At 41.8% G+C, this 16372-nt stretch overlaps 1 protein-coding gene across 2 annotated transcripts in view; it reads right to left on the minus strand.

Annotated features, from left to right (window-relative positions):
• The window catches only part of Ankrd6 (ankyrin repeat domain 6), a 183757-nt gene extending 167957 nt beyond the window's left edge, over nucleotides 1–15800 (minus strand). The window contains exon 1 of one of the 2 annotated variants that reach the window (XM_074078188.1): nucleotides 15694–15800. The gene's annotated coding sequence lies outside the window, so the exon portion shown is untranslated. The remainder of the gene's footprint in view (nucleotides 1–15693) is intronic. The other variant, XM_074078196.1, reaches the window with a different exon arrangement.
• Nucleotides 15801–16372: the final 572 nt, after the last annotated feature.

Consider the following 16372-nt stretch of genomic DNA (forward strand, 5'->3'; position numbering starts at 1 on the left):
TTTAACATTATTTGGAAAATATGGTATAAACCTTAAAAAAAAATTCATTCCTTCCACACTATAATTTAATTTCTGGTAACCCATCTTAAGGAATTAGCTAGATAGAATACAAAACATGATGTACCATAGTTTCAGTGGGGATTTGGTATTTTTATTTTTGTTTTTGTTTTTTTGGTGGTGCTAGGGTTTGCACTCAAGGCCTGGCACTTACTAGGCAGGTGTTCTACCAATTGAGCCATACCTCCTTCCCTTTTTGCTCTAGTTATTTTCCAGATAGGGTCTTGAGGTTTTGCCCTGGCTGGTCTTGGACTGCAATCCTTCCAACTTTATGCCTCCCAGGTAGCTAGGATTACAGCCATGAGCCATCATACCTGGTGTAGCTGGGGTGACAGGCACATACCACCATGCCTGACTTATTGGTTGAAATAGGGCTACCTTTTTGCCCAGCTGACCTCAAACCATGATCACTATCTCCTGATCACTATCTCTGAGTAGCTATGGTTACAGATGTGAGCCACTGTGCCCAGCTGTCAGGATTATTTTTTAAAATGACATCCCAGACATTTCCTAAATGTCTACTAAGAGGAAACCAGTACAATTATACTGTGTCCATATAAATATTTTTCAGTTGTTAAAAATTATGTTTTGGGGGCTGATAGAATGGCTCAAGTAGAGAGCTCCCACCTAGCAAGAGTGAGGCTCTGAGTTCAAACTCCAGTATTACAAAAAAAAATTATGTTTTTGAAATTTTTCATGGCATGGAAAGATGTTCACTAAACACTCAGTAGAAAAAATAATCTATAAAACTGGTTATATATATTTCTTTAAAAAGTACACACATATATTAAAAGACAGAATGCTAAATAAATAAAGTACCCATATATAAATACATTCAGATGGGAAGAAGGAAACAAAATGCCTCCTAGAGCTAAAAGGCTTCCCAGTGCCTCCCATTCTCAGCCATCAATGGAAAACAAGGACGTTTTCAAATGACCTTGGAGGAAACTGAGATAATGATAACTACAAACAAGAACTGAAAATAAAACAAAACTCACTGGTATCCTCAGAGAGATTAAAGAAAGTAGTACAGATGGATTATAGTGAAAAAGGAATGATTAGAGAACAAAAGAGAAGTAGGGTTCTAAATTTTGGCAGTATTGGGGTTTAAACTCAGGGCCTCCTGCTTGCTAGGCAGATGCTCTGCTACCTGAGCCACTCCATCAGCCCTCTTTTGCTTTAATTATTTTTTAGATAGAGTTTCTGCACTTTTTGACCAGAGCCAGTAATGCACTGAGATCCTCCTCTCTCTGCCTCCCTTGTAGCTGGAATCATAAATGTGCACCATCACACCTGGCTTCTTTGTTGAGATGAGGTGTTGCTGACTTTTTGGACAGGTGGCTTCCAACCACAATCCTCTTGATCTCTGCCTCCTAAGTAGCTATTATTACAGATGTGTACCACCACTCCTGGCCAAGAGAGTTCTTAGAAATAAAATTGTGATTATCAAAATTTTTAAAAATTGAAGAGAGGGATTAGAAATTAAGAAAATATCCCAGAAAGTAGAACCAAAAAACAGAGACATGTAACTGTGCTATAGTTTAAATGCTGGTCCATGTGTTCATGGCTTGGTTCCCAGCCAGTGGCACAGTTGGGAGGTGGTGGAACCTTTACAAGGTGAAGCTTAGTGGAAAGAAGTTAGGTCATTGGGAGCGTGGCCTTAAATGTGAATGAAAACCCCATCCCCTTCTCCCTCTCTCTCTGTTTCCCAGCTGCCATGAGGTAAAGAAGTTTCCTCCACCAAGCTTCTGCCATGCTTCCACCATGATGTACTGTGCCACTTCAGTGCAAAAAGCAATGAGATCAGCAACCATGCCTCTGAAACTGTGAGCCAAAATAAACTTTTCCTCCTTTTGTTTATCTCAGGTATGTTGTAACAGCAACAGAAGGCTAATACAAGCCTGGTGTCAGTGGCTCATGCCTCTAATCTTGACTATTCAGGAGGCAGAGATCTGGAGGATCACAGTTCAAAGCCAGCCCGGGCAAATAGTTTGCAAGACCCTATCTCTAAAAACCATTCACAAAAATAGGGCTGGTGGAGTGGTTTAAGGTGAAGACCCTGAGTTCAAGCCCCAGTACCACCAAAAAAAAAAAAAGAAGAAAGCTAACACAACATGAAAGGCCCATACAGAAAGGGCCAAAGACAGCACAATGAAAAAAAATCAGCCATTCCAAATGTGTGACATTTCAGAATTATCCAAATTTTCTAGATAGAGAGAGAAGGATATTTTTAAACATCCTTACTCTTCCTCACTGTGGAAAGGTCTGACAGCATCTACCTTACAACCATTGGAAGACGTGGAAAAAGGAATGGAATTACACCAAATTCCGAGATTTCCCCAGAAGCAAATGACTCTATTAACCACTTATGTGAAGTAGAGGATTCTGGTGAGTTTATAGCTCACTACAATCAAGTCAAGAACAATAGCTACAAATAAGAGCTGGTCTTGGAAGGGTTGGATGTTGTTCACTTTCCTAGTGTGGTTCCCCACAAGTGCCCAAACCTTATGCTGAGCAGAATATCTTATGAAACAGAGAAGAAAGTTCCCATCTGGACAATATTAAAAACTAAAAACTCAACTTGGTGGTCCATGCATAGAGATACCCGTGGACTTTTCATACTTTAAAAATGTCTCTAATAATAAATAAGTGACTCCAATAATTTAAGAAATCTATTTAAAAAGAAAAGAGATTTGTTCAAAAAGAAAGTCTGGCAGGGCACCAATGACTTATGCCTGTAATCCTAGCAACTTGGGAGGCTAAAATTGGGAGGATCATGGTTTGAGGCCAGCCCAAGCAAATAGTGTGTGCGACCCCATCTCCAAAAGAACCAGAGCAAAATGGACTGGAGGCGCAGCACAAGTGGTGAAGCCCTAAGTTTCAAAGCCCAGTCCCACCAAGAAGGAAGAAAGAAGAAAGAAAGGAAGAAGGAAGGAGGAAGGAAGGAAGGAAGGAAGGAAGGAAGGAAGGAAGGAAGGAAGGAAGGAAGGAAGGAAGGGAGGGAGGGAGGAAAGGAGGAAGGACAGAAGGAAGGATGGAAGGAAAAAGGAGGGAGGGAGAAAGAGAGGAGGAATGGAGGAAAGAAGGGAGAAAGGAGGAAAGGAGGAAGGGAGGAAAAGAAGAGAGGAAGAAAGGAAGAAGAAGAGAATTGAATTGCCCAAAGACAATCTTCTGTCTTTTCTAACAGATCTTATTCTGTCTCTAAAACAAAATATTACATGTTAAATATAAAGATTAAGCACAGACATGCGAACCCCACTTAGACCAGGATTTAAGAGGATATTGGTATTTTATAAGCACTATAGTTACTGTAAATCACTGTAATCCCAGCTACACTCGAGGCACAGGTAAAAGGATCATGGTCCGAGGCTGGCCCCAGGCAAAAAATGCAAGACCTTATCTGAAAAATAACAAAAGCAAGCCAAGGGCAGAGGGCTCACACCTGTAATCCTAGCTACTCAGGAAGTAGAGATCAGGAAGATCAAGGATTGAAGCCAGCCCAGGCAAGTAGTGTCAGAGATGCTATCTTGAAAAAAAAACCCTTCACAAAAAAGGGCTGGTGGAGTAGCTTAAGGTGTAGGCCCTGAGTTCAAGCCCCAATACTACAATTAATTAATTATTAAATAAATAAATAACAAAAGCAAAAAGGGCTGGGGATGTAGCTCAAGAAGTAAAGCACCTGCCCAGCAAGTGCAAGGCCCTGAGTTCAAACTCTAGTACCAGAAAAAAAAAGTCACTGTGAGCCTATGTCCTCCATTGGTTAGGATGGCCTATGCTCTTCAGCATTTCCCAGTTGAGTCACCTCACTCCAATTCTCTACCCTGCAGCACAGAAATGTCTTTGTTTCTGAGGCGAGTAGACAGAAGCCAACAAGGAGCTTGTATTACAAGACTGGGGGAAAAAATGGTTTATTATAAACCCATCTCTGCCACCATTAAATTCCAATACGGTTAATTCTGCAAAACAGTTCACTTTTAAAACTAGTGCTAGTCACCTTCAATGAGCCTGTAGAGTAAGATAGAGCAAAACTATATTCATTTCTAGTTATATTTTTACCATAAGAGTTGCATGAACAATTAATTAGACACATTTGCAGGGCTGTAAACATTCCATATCATTTCTAATACTCTATTCACAAGAGTCCAGATTGAATGCTGCACTCATCTCTGCAGTCAGTGAAGTTCAATCAGACTGCATGTGAGAGTGCTATAGTCCTATGATATGCTAACAATTCCTAATTTTCCTTTATGAATGAACCCAAAACATCTTTACTTAACAGGTGAACAGAAGGCCTGGCAGAGTGGCTCAAGTGGTAGAGTCCGTGCCTAGCAAGCATGAGGTCCTAAATTCAAACCCCAGTACCACCAAAAATATTGGTTTATGAGTGAATGACGACTGCTAAAAATTTTTAAATCTTGGAACTGGGGATGTAGCTCCATGAAAGAGAGCAGACCCTTGGTTCAATCCCCGGCACACACAAAAGAAGTCATAGTCTTCGCTTTACATGGTTCCAATGTAATTATGCACAATTTCAGATTCATAGTTAAGTTACACAGGTCCTCAACGATACAATTCAAATTTTTCTTGCCACAACTGTATTAACTCTGAGATTGAGTACATACTTCCCTAAAATCCTTACAGGGCAGACCTGCATCATGATCACTGGCCAATCATGTGACTCCTTTCAAAGCTATCTGTGACTGGTCACTCACATGGTGTGTTGTCATAGGCAACCATGTGTTTATGTTGCCTCCTGAGCTTCTGAGGATAAACACACATAATATTTTACAAAAAATGAATGACTGAAAAAACAAACTGGCAAACAAAGATGAAAATGCAGCAAAGAAATGAAAAGTGATAGCACTTAATGTGAAAGCTCAATCGAATGTATACAGAGCATGGAATGTATATAGAGCTCAACGTATATATAGAATGTAGTTAGAGTTCAAATAGCTGAGCATGGGAATGCAGGCACTGCCACCACTTGGGAAGCCTGAACTTGCATGTGGGGGAACTTGGTGAAGAGAATTTATCCACATCAATGAGGAAAGTGGCTGAGATTTTAAAAAGGAAACGTAACATCAGCAAAAACTTCTCATTGAAGGAATTCTCAAGATGTCTCACAATACTGAAAGCCCAGGGATAAAATGTTGGAGGTACTCCAAACCCCAGGAGGAGTGTGAAACTCATCAAAGCACACCAAAGATGCCCTCGGTGTGCCCTAAGTTACATGGTAGGAAAAAGAAAGCAATACTACTCAGACAACTCTTCTTTACAAAGCAACAAAACACTTTAATCCTCAATGTGGCTAATGTTTTAAATGATGGTGTACTAAATTTTACTATTTCTTCATTTCCCTCTATTCTTGTAAAGACAGTAAGAGGGCTTTTAATGCTTCAATAAAAAACTTAAAGTTCCCAGAACAAAAGCAATTTTCCATATTAGGTATTAAGGGAGCTCTCAGTCTTTCTGCATACACTACCATTTTAATAATGCCACAATCCCATGTTAATTATGGAGGCCGAGAGGGCATTATGGCTGGGATGGGACACAAGGAGGGGCTTCCAGGATGACTGGGAAAGTCCCATTCTCTGGCTGGAGTGGTAGTTTCAAGAATATTTGCCTTTTGATAATTTGTTAAGAAAAAACAATGTCATTGTGACTCAGATCCACGGGAGCAAGGGAGTCAATGCAGACTGGTCTGAAACATTAGGCCTTTGGTCATCTTTCTAAGAAAAAAAGAAAAGCCCAGTCACCACAGTAGAGGCAGCTGGCAGAGGGCACAAAGGCTGCCCTCAGACGTGAAATCAGAACCCAGGCCTTGCTGGCAGCCAGGTCTGCTCTCCCCTCTTTATAGTCAGTCAGCCAGCTTTTAGTGAAATAGATTCCCGAAAAGGGCATCTTTATTGTCTGCTTGCATGGGGACCTGGGGTTTTCAGACACATTACTTAATTCTAATCACAAAGGAAAAAATACATAAACAAGGAGGCTGAAGGTGAGTCTAGCCTCAAGAACATTTTTTACATCATTTTCCAGGTGGAGGGATTAGGCTTTGCAGAGAACAGTGAGACAGTTTACCTCCCTAATTCTAGAACAATTTACCCAGCCTTAATGAATGTCATTCTGGAGAGCTCAGGCATCTCTGCTGTGGATTTATGAGATGTGAGTAGCTGATAATCAATACGTGGTCTTTCCTTCTAGATTTAGGATTATAACATAACATTTCTCCCTCACTTAAATACCCTAATAGCCTCTGATGTTGTTTTTTTTTAAAACACAAAAATCCATCAGGTATTACGTGGCTTCTATTTGCTTAGGTTGGGGATATGTTTTCATTCTCATCTCATCTTTCACTAACACTAACACAAAATACCTTATGTAACTGAGATACTGACTTCCATCCAATTTATTTGGCTCGTAAATTCACAGAATATACTGAATGTCTCTTAAGACATACTCTCTTGCGCTTAAGGTAAATGTCCCTGACATCAAGGGAATTTCAAAAGGGTGGAGGAGGAGGCAGTAATAAACTGCACCAAAAGCATGGGGCAAAATCAGACACAATATTTTATGATGCACTAAAACACAAGCAATAAATTATAAGTAGAGTGTTAGTGTTTCTGATTCTTTACCAAAGGAAAAACTAAAAATTGACAATGTGAGATTTAAAAAGACAGAAATGTATTGAACACTAAGACAGGTGGATTTTGGTATACCAAATTAAGAGTGAGTTTTTAAAGACACAAAGTTCAAGGCTGGTGAGTGGCTCAAGTGGTAGAACGCCTGCCTAGCAAGCGTGAGGCCCTGAGTTCAAACCCCAGTACTATCAAAAAAAAAAAAAAAAGGTTCAAAGTTCATTTTCTTCCAAATGGCCTTCTCTCCAGGATTTAGTAGAAAGGAAAGAAGTTCTGGCATGTAGAGGGAGATTAGACTGGTCACACATTTTGGAGGAGGGGAAAGGAATAATCTCTAGCTATCACTCTAATAACAGAAGATGGCTGTTTATTTAGAAATCTTGGGAATGCATTCCACAAACATATTCCTACTCTTCCAGCAATGATGGGCTCCAGAAAAGGGGATGCACTTTGAATTTTAGTAATTCTAATCACATATTAAATATCATGGGATAAAGTAAGCTCATGATTTAAGAAAACTCATTGATTCCTTACATGGGATCCTTTAGGTCTCTTTCACCAAACATTTTTAAAAATCAGTTTCCCTATGAGTCTCCCAACAGGAAGGTCTCTAATTAGCTAGCCTTAGGTCTTTATCAGATGATAAAGTACTTACTTAATACTTCAAAGTACAAAATGCCCTGGCTTACACCCAATCAGACACCCAGATATTATTTCAGCAGGGTAGCGAAGATGCAAAATGGTACAAGGCATCTGATCCTTAGAATTTTTTTTTTCTGGGGTGCCAGGGCCTCCTGCCAGCTAGGCAAACATTCTACCAGAGCTTTGCCTCAAGGCCTGGTCCTCAGTTTTAAACAGTGCAACATAACATCAATCATATAAATACCAGAGGTGTGAGACGCTTTGAGTCTTTCTTCAGTTTTTTACTCTTTTGGGTTTTTAATTCAAGATTTTTTTGTCCCACTTTTTTCCGTATTGTATAAAAATGCAACAGGCACTGGGGAATTTTGCTATTCATCACTGGCTTTACAGGTCTTCCCTGAGTTTTTGAACTGCATGTGGAGGAAAACAAAAGCAAGCCATTCATTTCTACCAGTAACCCACACTAATACATTCTGGAGATTAAGGACATTAATTGTTTAATTAAACAAGCATCCGTTTTCAAAGCATCTGTAAAGCACCAGGACTTAGGTTCTTCCTCTCATCCCAACCCTTTCTGGTATTTACTTTGTGATTTTTAAAAGAGCCTGTGCTAACCCACAGCCACAGTGCTAATTTTGGCTTTACCTTATTCACTTTAGCAACAACAAGCACACTGAGCTCTGATGCAAACCAGTCCCATTTTCTAAAGCCCCAGTGCCAACTTTCCTGTTATTAGTTCTATCTGGAAGCAAAAGAGCAGATGTCTCTATAGGAGAATTCAGACAGTGAGTGATTTGATTTGTAGGATAAACCCACAGCTCTGTTCAGAATTAACGCCACCAGGTGTCCCCTCTGGGTTCCAAGCTCTCCTATCAAGTAGGGGAGGTTTTAATGCTGGTTCAGACAAGAAGCCTATCAAGAGCTGCCAGACAAACTATTTTTAGGGCATAAAAGACATGTTGTCACAGGATGGAAGTAACTTAATTGTGGACCACAGGCCACCAGTATGAGAAGCTGGGTGCTTGTTAAATTGTGTTCATCCCCAGACCTTGGGAACCATATCTAGGAGGTGAGGCTGCAATCTCTGAATCTTAACTAGAGTCCCCAGGAGAAGTGTGAAAAGGATTGGTCTAAGGAAACTTGCTGGAAGACAGAGAAAGCTAACCAGAAGATACATTAAGTAACTTGCTTAAGGTCATTTAACTTTAAAATCACTTTATTTATTTTAACTACCCATCAGTAGCATTTATTATTCCCACTATTGTATTGAGATAACAGTGGACCACAAATAACAAGTAGTTTTTAATTAGAAGCAAAGTTACTCATAGTAAAAAACAAACAAACAAAAACCACATGTATGGAGCCAGGCATCATAGTGGCTGATGCCTGTAATCCTAGCTACTCAGGAGAAAGAGATCAGAAGGATTGCATTTCTAAGCCAGCCCCAGCAAATAGTTCAAGAGACCCTATCTCGAAAATACCTAACACAAAAAAGGGCTGGTAGAGTGGCTCAAGTGGCAGTGTGCCCACCTAGTAAGCATGAGGCCTTGGGTTCAAACAAAAAAAAACCCACATGTGGGCTACGTGGTCTCTATTTTAACTATTCATATAGGGCTGGGAGTGGAGTGCTTGTCTAAAATGCACAAGACCCTTGGTTTAATCCCTAGCACTACAAAATAAAAAATAAAAGCAGCTTTGGAGAGTAGGTAAAGGAATGAACATGGCAGTGTTCTAATAAAACTTTATTTATGAAACAGGCAATGAGATGATTTGGCCCATGGCTATTATTTGTTGGTCTTTGATCTACTATATTCCCCCACCTTCCATGTAACCCAGGGCCTGGTGCACAAACAAGTGCTATAGCACTGAGCTACATCCCCAGCCCACTGATCTAGCTTATCTTTAATTCCAATGAAGGGTAATAAAATCTGTCGCACCAAAATATGCCACTTTAGCATAAGGATTATTTTGAGCTGAAGGCAACTGAGAAGAAGTAGAAACAAGAAAAGCTCTCTGCCTTCCCCTATTTGCCTAAAAGCAGGACTAATTTACAAAGGTGTCTGTCCTGCTCTCTGTGTTGGGACATTTAACTGTCAGAAGAATCCACATTAACACACTGTACCCACTAGCCTTTCTCTAACAAGTGTTCATGTATTTGCCTTCCAGCAATTTGCAGCCCTGAAGATGAAGGTGCTTTTACTTGTCTTGTCCCCTCTCTTCACTAAACATGTTACAGAAGTTCTAACATATTACTTTTTGAGAGTTTTACTCTTTCCCTGAGTTTTCTACCATGTGTGTATGAAACATACATATTAATACATTCTATTTTGGTTTTCTCTTGTTAATCAGTTTGTTTTTGGGGGGGGTGGGAGGATGGTATCAGTTTAGGGCCTTATGCTTGGTAGGCAAATGTTCTAACCACTTGAGCCAGCCCTTTTTGCTTTAGTTATTTTTCAGATAGAATCAAGCCCTTTTTGTCTGGGTTGGGCCTTGGACATGATCCTTCTACTTCTGCTTCCAGAGTAGCTGAGACTACAGTATGGATCACTGTGTCCAGCCTTGTTAATCTGTCTTTTGTTATAGGTTTCCTAGCTAAAAATTCATAGGAGTAGAAGGAAAATTACTTTTCCCTCCCCTACACACATACATGGGCACCATGAAAAATGACAACTTTTTAAAAATCAGGACTCAAAAGATTGTAAGTTAGTCAGGCCCAGTGACAAGTGACTGTACTCCCAGCTATTTGGGAAACTGAGGCTTCAGTCTAGGAGTTTGAGGCCAGCCTGAGCAACATAGCAAGATCTCATCTCAAAAGAAAAGTTAAATTTTAATTATTTGGAACTTTTTTCTTGGTAAAACAGCCCAATCTCAACAGAATAGTGGTGGGTCCATCACTAAACTTTTCCATGAATAATTTCACCAAATTTCTCTAGGTATTGGGATCTTTCAAATGATCTTTTTTAAGTCCCTCAATATGTCTTATTTGTAGCTGTCAGATGCTAGATACAGCCAAATGGTGCCCTTCTAGGCAATAATTGACTTCAAGCAAATATGATAAGCAGGTCCAAGTGTGATGACTTTAAGAGCAAATAGGTAAAAATAACAGGTACATTAGTAATTATACATACCACAGTAAGAACCTTTCTGTCTTGAAGGGGTAAAATCTCACACTGTCCTCTTGCCAGCAGCCTGAAGTAGTTTTAAACTCTATAACATGCATGAAGCCATTAGGACGTGCATCTTCTCGTCCTTTGCTAATCTTCCTCCCTCTATCTTTCTCAAATGTGTAATTCTCTACGTAGTTGGACGACTGAATAAATTAAATATGCTTTACCCCTAATAAATGTTTGGACCTAGATGGCTTAATCCCATTTTTATTTGTTCACATAGCAATTACAATACAATTATTTTCTGTATGAATGTCTCACCACACCTTACATTATGAGACCATAACATGTGCAGGTGTTTGGAAAGTCAAAAATAAGTTATATGAAACTAGTTACACTTTAATTGACCAGTAAAATAACCTATTTGGGTTTGATTTTTTGTTTTGTTTTTTGTTGTTGTTGTTGTTGTTGTTTTGGTTTTTTTAGCTTAGTTTGGTTTGGTTTGGTTGATTTTTTGAGATAGGATCTCACTCCATAGCCCAGGCTGGCCTTGAATTAACATGTAACCCATGTTGGCTTTGAAATCATGATCTTCTGCCTCATCCTCCCAAGAGAAGATTAACCTATTTGCAGAAAAGATGGCTATTTAGCCACCAAAGAGTTCTGTTCTGCTTCCAAAGTAAATGATTTCGCTCACAGCAGGTACCTAGGCAGGAACTCTTTATTTCTCAGTCTCCTTGAATCTGTGTGGGCCATGGGGTTGGCTGTGGCCAGTGGAATATGAGCAGAAGTGAAGTGTTTTATTTGCTGGTCGAGACAGTCAATGTGGTATGCCTCTACCATACCCTCTATCCCTTGCAGTGACTTTGAAGGCCACAGATGAAGACAGTAGCATCACAGAGGGAAGGAACCTTGGTCTGAGTGATGTGAAGAACTACCAGCAGAGCTGTCCAACCTGGAATAACCAATTTGGATTTTGTGTGAGCTAGTAATAAACTTCACTGGATTAAGACCCCGAGATTTGCAAATGTTTGCTACAGCAGGTAGTCTGCCTTCACTGAATATATGTATGTTAGTGAGAGTTAAACTAGGATTTAGTCTAAGATGAATGCAAATATTGGGGAATTGTATGGATAAGAAAAGCTTGCAAATTACCATTTTTGCCACTGTGGTAAGTCAAAAAACCCAGTAACTGGAAGGCCCTATTTTTTAAGTAAATTCCAATTGATATTTAACATCTTTTCTAATAATATGCAAATGTTACAGCTCACCTAAATCACTGGGCACTAAATAAGGGAGAATGTATTGTATGATATATTTACAATACATTTGAAACATAAACTACAAACCAGAAGACAACCTGAAATTTAAATCTGACCTCATTGAGGCAGAATTTACTTAAATTCAGGAGCTTGGCTGCAGCTCATTGGTAGAATGGTTGCCTAGCATGCATAAGGTCCTGGGTTCAATCCCCAGCACAGCAAAAGAATTTTTTTGGTCATTAGTACCATCTTCATGTGTTTTTCCATAGCTGCATAGCTCATGCATTATTATTTATTTCATGTTTTTCTGGAGCCTGAGAAGGATGGCAGAGACACGGCAATTGTCAGGCCGGCTCCAGCACAGGCTTGGGTGTCACAATCTGCCCAACTGGGATTCCAAATTGGTTCACTGTGGGTTTCTGGCCTCAAGAATGAAGCCTGGCGTTTTCAGGACCTACGTGAATGGCGAGAGGCTTGGAGAAAAAAAGAACCATCTTATTCTAGTTTGAGCAAAAAGAAAGCCTCAGGAAGCTGGTAAGAGGAAAGATAGACCAGAGACTAGCAGGGGCTAAGATACCCAAATGAAGGGGCCTGTTATGGGTGGGCAGAGTTCTGTAAACAATGTTTTCTTATAGTGCTTAACTTTCTTGAAGTCAGGAATCCTTTGAAAATCTGAGGAAAGAGATGGAACTTCTCTCTCAAATATACAGATGAGCATTCACTCAAGTACATATAATTTCAGGAAGGTCTTAGGGCACTTGTAGCACATAGATGAGTCCTAGGCACTTCCCCCTGAGAGAGAACACGGCTACTTCCTGAATCTCTTCTCCCTTAACTGGGGGAATGAGGGGGAGGTGGGTAGAAGTAACTTCATTCCCAAATTCTCTGGCCATCTTGCCCTGTCCCTAAGCCCCAGGACCTTGGTTCAATCCAGTAATGGGACATCATTAACAGAATTATACTCTTAAATTTTATTTTGAAATAATATTAGTCATACACAGAAGTTACAAAAATAGAACACAACCTACCCAATTGTGTCATCCCCCAATCCCAATAACCACCATCTACTTTCTGTCTCTATATAAATTTCACTACTTTAGGTGTGATGCCTCGTATAAACAAAATCATACAGTATTGGTTCTTTTGTGATTGGCTTATTTCACTCAGCATGATGACTCCCAAAAGCTATTTTGCAATCATAACAAACTCACAGGGCCAATTCAGGACATTTGATCATTTCAGTGGAAACAGGGTACTGAACATGTCAGCCAGGGCTAATGCCACTCGAAGTAATGCCCAGTTTCAACACGAGATCCTCTCACACTATGGATGACACCACATCTTTGCAAAGCTGGGAAAACAAACGCCTGCTGTGACAAAAAGCAAGTGCTATGGAAAAACTAGTGTAGAACAGGAAATGACAGTGGCAGTGTCCAGTCTGCTCCCACGGTTGGAGAAGAAGAACACACATGTCCTGCTAATAACCATGGTTAGTTGAAAGTAATATAAAAGACCATCTCTGTCTATGTGCAATACTTTTTCAAACAGCATCTAAACACTTGGTTGTTTGCACATTTCAGTGTCTAGGGACACTGAAAATTTTACTCAGACACTAAGGGAGTCTGAGAATCTTTGTCTTAACTGAAAAGTCACAGACCTATGCAAGATTCACCAAAGAGAGCAGTGTAATCCTGAAGAAATAACTTAAAACAAAGACCATAACACAAACATAATAACCAGGAAAAGAAGAATTTGGGTTAAAACCATTTTTAAAGGTCACTCACTCTTAGCTTAATCCTTCAAATCCCATACAATGGCCCTTGGATAATTTGTATTTAAAAAAAAAAAAAAAAACTTCTAAAACACATGAGCACAAATTACTGTTTTTCCATTTCTTAGGGACTCAAGCAAAGCTTTGAAAATTACAGCCTCCAAGCTATGCTAGAAGAGACAGCACCTCCCCTACCAGACAGAACACACCCTTGGAATCCATGCCAGACAAATGGTTGAAGAAAGGGACAGGACATCCCAGCACTTTGGAAGTCAGCCTTTTTTGTGGTTTCCATCTTCTTCTTAATTCCTCCTTTTAACTTCAGAATGCTCCAGGTTATTGTGGAAATGCTTGGAAACTTCCCTTTCACTGAGTTTTTCATTGAAGATATTATGTGTCAAGCAAGGGAAAAATTAACACAAAATCCAGAATACTGTGTTTTTTAGGGGGAGAGGTAAGTAGAAGGAAGGGTACTCAGGGACCCCAAGAGTGTGCATTCTATTGTTACTCTTGAAATTAGGCCTCTAAGTGTTCCACTGCTCTGAGTATATGATGTATTTCACAGAGTCAGCACCAGAATCTTCTCTCTATGGAAGTGTGCCTTTTCCCTGAGCTGAGCTGTAGCACACTGGTCTGTGTTTACAGAAGATTAAGTGGAAGGTTAAGGTTAATTTTTGGTGCCACCATGGACAAACAAGGAGTTAACAAAGTAACATTTTTACCTCCATTGATTTACAACTCCCCACACTGCAACTAGTTGTTTTCTGGTCTTTTTAATTCTTCTTCATGCCTCTTCTGCCCTCCCCTCCCAATTTATGACCAAGAGGGCAGAAAACTCTCCCAACTGTAACTGTATTTCAATTTTTTTTTCTTTTTGCTTATTTATGTATTTATTTTGGCAGTTCTGGGGTTTGAACTCAGGGATTTGTGCTTGCTAGGCAGGTGCTCTACCACTTGAGCTACACCTCCAGCTGCATTCCTAAATTTTTAAAAAATTATTTGCTTACAATATGCCAAGTGCACACTAGGGATGACACAGGAAATTAAACATGTACAGATAGACATTCTAGTACATGCAGGAATAGTAAGGTTGCTATTGCTATATTAAGAGAAAGCCCCACTAAGAGTCAACCAGCAACCATGGGACCACCTTGGACTCAGGTGTGTTGGTGTTCATAGGACAAGTTCTTTCCACTCACTCTTAAGAGGATATCACCTTAACAGGAACGAGGGTCCTCGGCCAGCAGACTCACAAAAAGAATGCCTGACAGTGGAGAAGCACTATGGCAAGCATTTCACTTGCAACATCTCACTGAATTTCCACAATACTGCGAGCTTATGTATATAGCTCCAGTTTACAGTTCCAAAAATCAAGGCTTATGGAAGTGAGGTTTCCAGAGTCAGCCATCTAACAAGTGGTCAATCTCAGGACCCCAAAGTGTGGAGATGTATCTCTAGCGCTCTCTCTCTCTCTCTCTCTCTCTGCTGGGAAGTAGATCTTCCCACGCAAACCCTATCTAAGGGAAAACATTCTTTTTTAAAAAATATTTTATTAGCATATAATAGTTGCACATGGCGGACACATCGTGACATTTACACGTGTACTTACAATATATCTCAATTGGATTCACCCCCTTTAATGTTGCAAGGGAAACCATTCTTGACTCTTCAGTCACAAGTAATCCTTCCCTTCTCCTTCCCCCAAAACCTACAGGAAACTCCACGCTCAAATCCCCAAGACAAGTGTCAGGAAGGGGGTGTCTGCACCCAAACCCGATCTCAGGCTCGCTTTCTGGGCCCCAGGACACGAGGGGCTCCGCCGGGGTGAGCAGCCCTGCGCCCCTCCGAGCAACGCCGGCGACAGGGGGGGACGGGGACAGACCCCACTGTGCGAGCTCACTGGAGAAAGAGGGGGGCGAGGCGAAAAGAGAAAGTTCTCTACCCGCCCATCCCCACCCAGATTTCCACGTCCCGGAGACACAACCGAGGTAAAGCAAAAAAGGGAGGCGTCCCAGGGGACACCCCCTCCCGGGCTTTCCCGGAGGCCGCAGGACCCGGGCCACGCGCTCCCCACCCCAGCAGTCAGCGACTGGGGGAGGGGGTGGCGCCCAGGGGAGCAGCGCCAGCCCCCCGACATCCCAGGACCAGAGGCACTGGTCGGGGGGGCGCCCAACCGCGGACTAAGGGGACCGAAGGAACCCAGCGAGGTGGCACGGTACCTTTCTCTCCCGCGCCGCAGGGACGGCCGTCGGCCACAGGATGGGGGGGCAAGGGGACAGGACCGGACGCGCTCCCGCTGGCTCGGCCGCCCGGGCCTCAGCGCCGCCCCGCGCCGCGCCTCCAGCCGCGCGCTCGGCCCGCGCGCTCCTGTGTTACCTGTGGTGGAGCCCCGCCCCGCCCCGCCCCGCCCGCGGCGCTGCCGAAACTGGGACCGCAGCGCCCTCCAGCGGCCAGCCGGGTCTCGGCACTGGCTCGCGGGTGGGTGGGGAGGGAGAAAGCCCCTCCAAAGCTCTGGAGCTGTCTCTACCTTGCTCCTGCCTGGGACCGCCTGCGGAGTGGCAGGAAGGGAATCTGAAGTTGGGGCGGGGGTGGGGGGTAGCTTTTCCGCGCAGGGTTTGCAGGAGGTTTATTTGAGGAAGAGGAGAATTGAGAGTAGAAGTCTCCAGCCTTCTTACCGTGTCCATGGTTCAGTGCATCCACAGTTCGCTGAAGCCACAGCTGCCCAGTGGAAGCTGAACAACAATGAATGGTTCACATACACTGAAGTAGCTGGAGAGGGGGAAAGAAGGCTTTATTCCGAACAGATTGTCTCTAAGTAGCTGATGGGAACCATATATCATACAGAGCAGGCAAGCACGGAGCGTTGTGACCAACCCCCCCCCCCAACTCGTCATTGCT

Source organism: Castor canadensis, chromosome 1, assembly GCF_047511655.1.
Source record: "Castor canadensis chromosome 1, mCasCan1.hap1v2, whole genome shotgun sequence".
Classification (NCBI taxonomy): domain Eukaryota; kingdom Metazoa; phylum Chordata; class Mammalia; order Rodentia; family Castoridae; genus Castor; species Castor canadensis.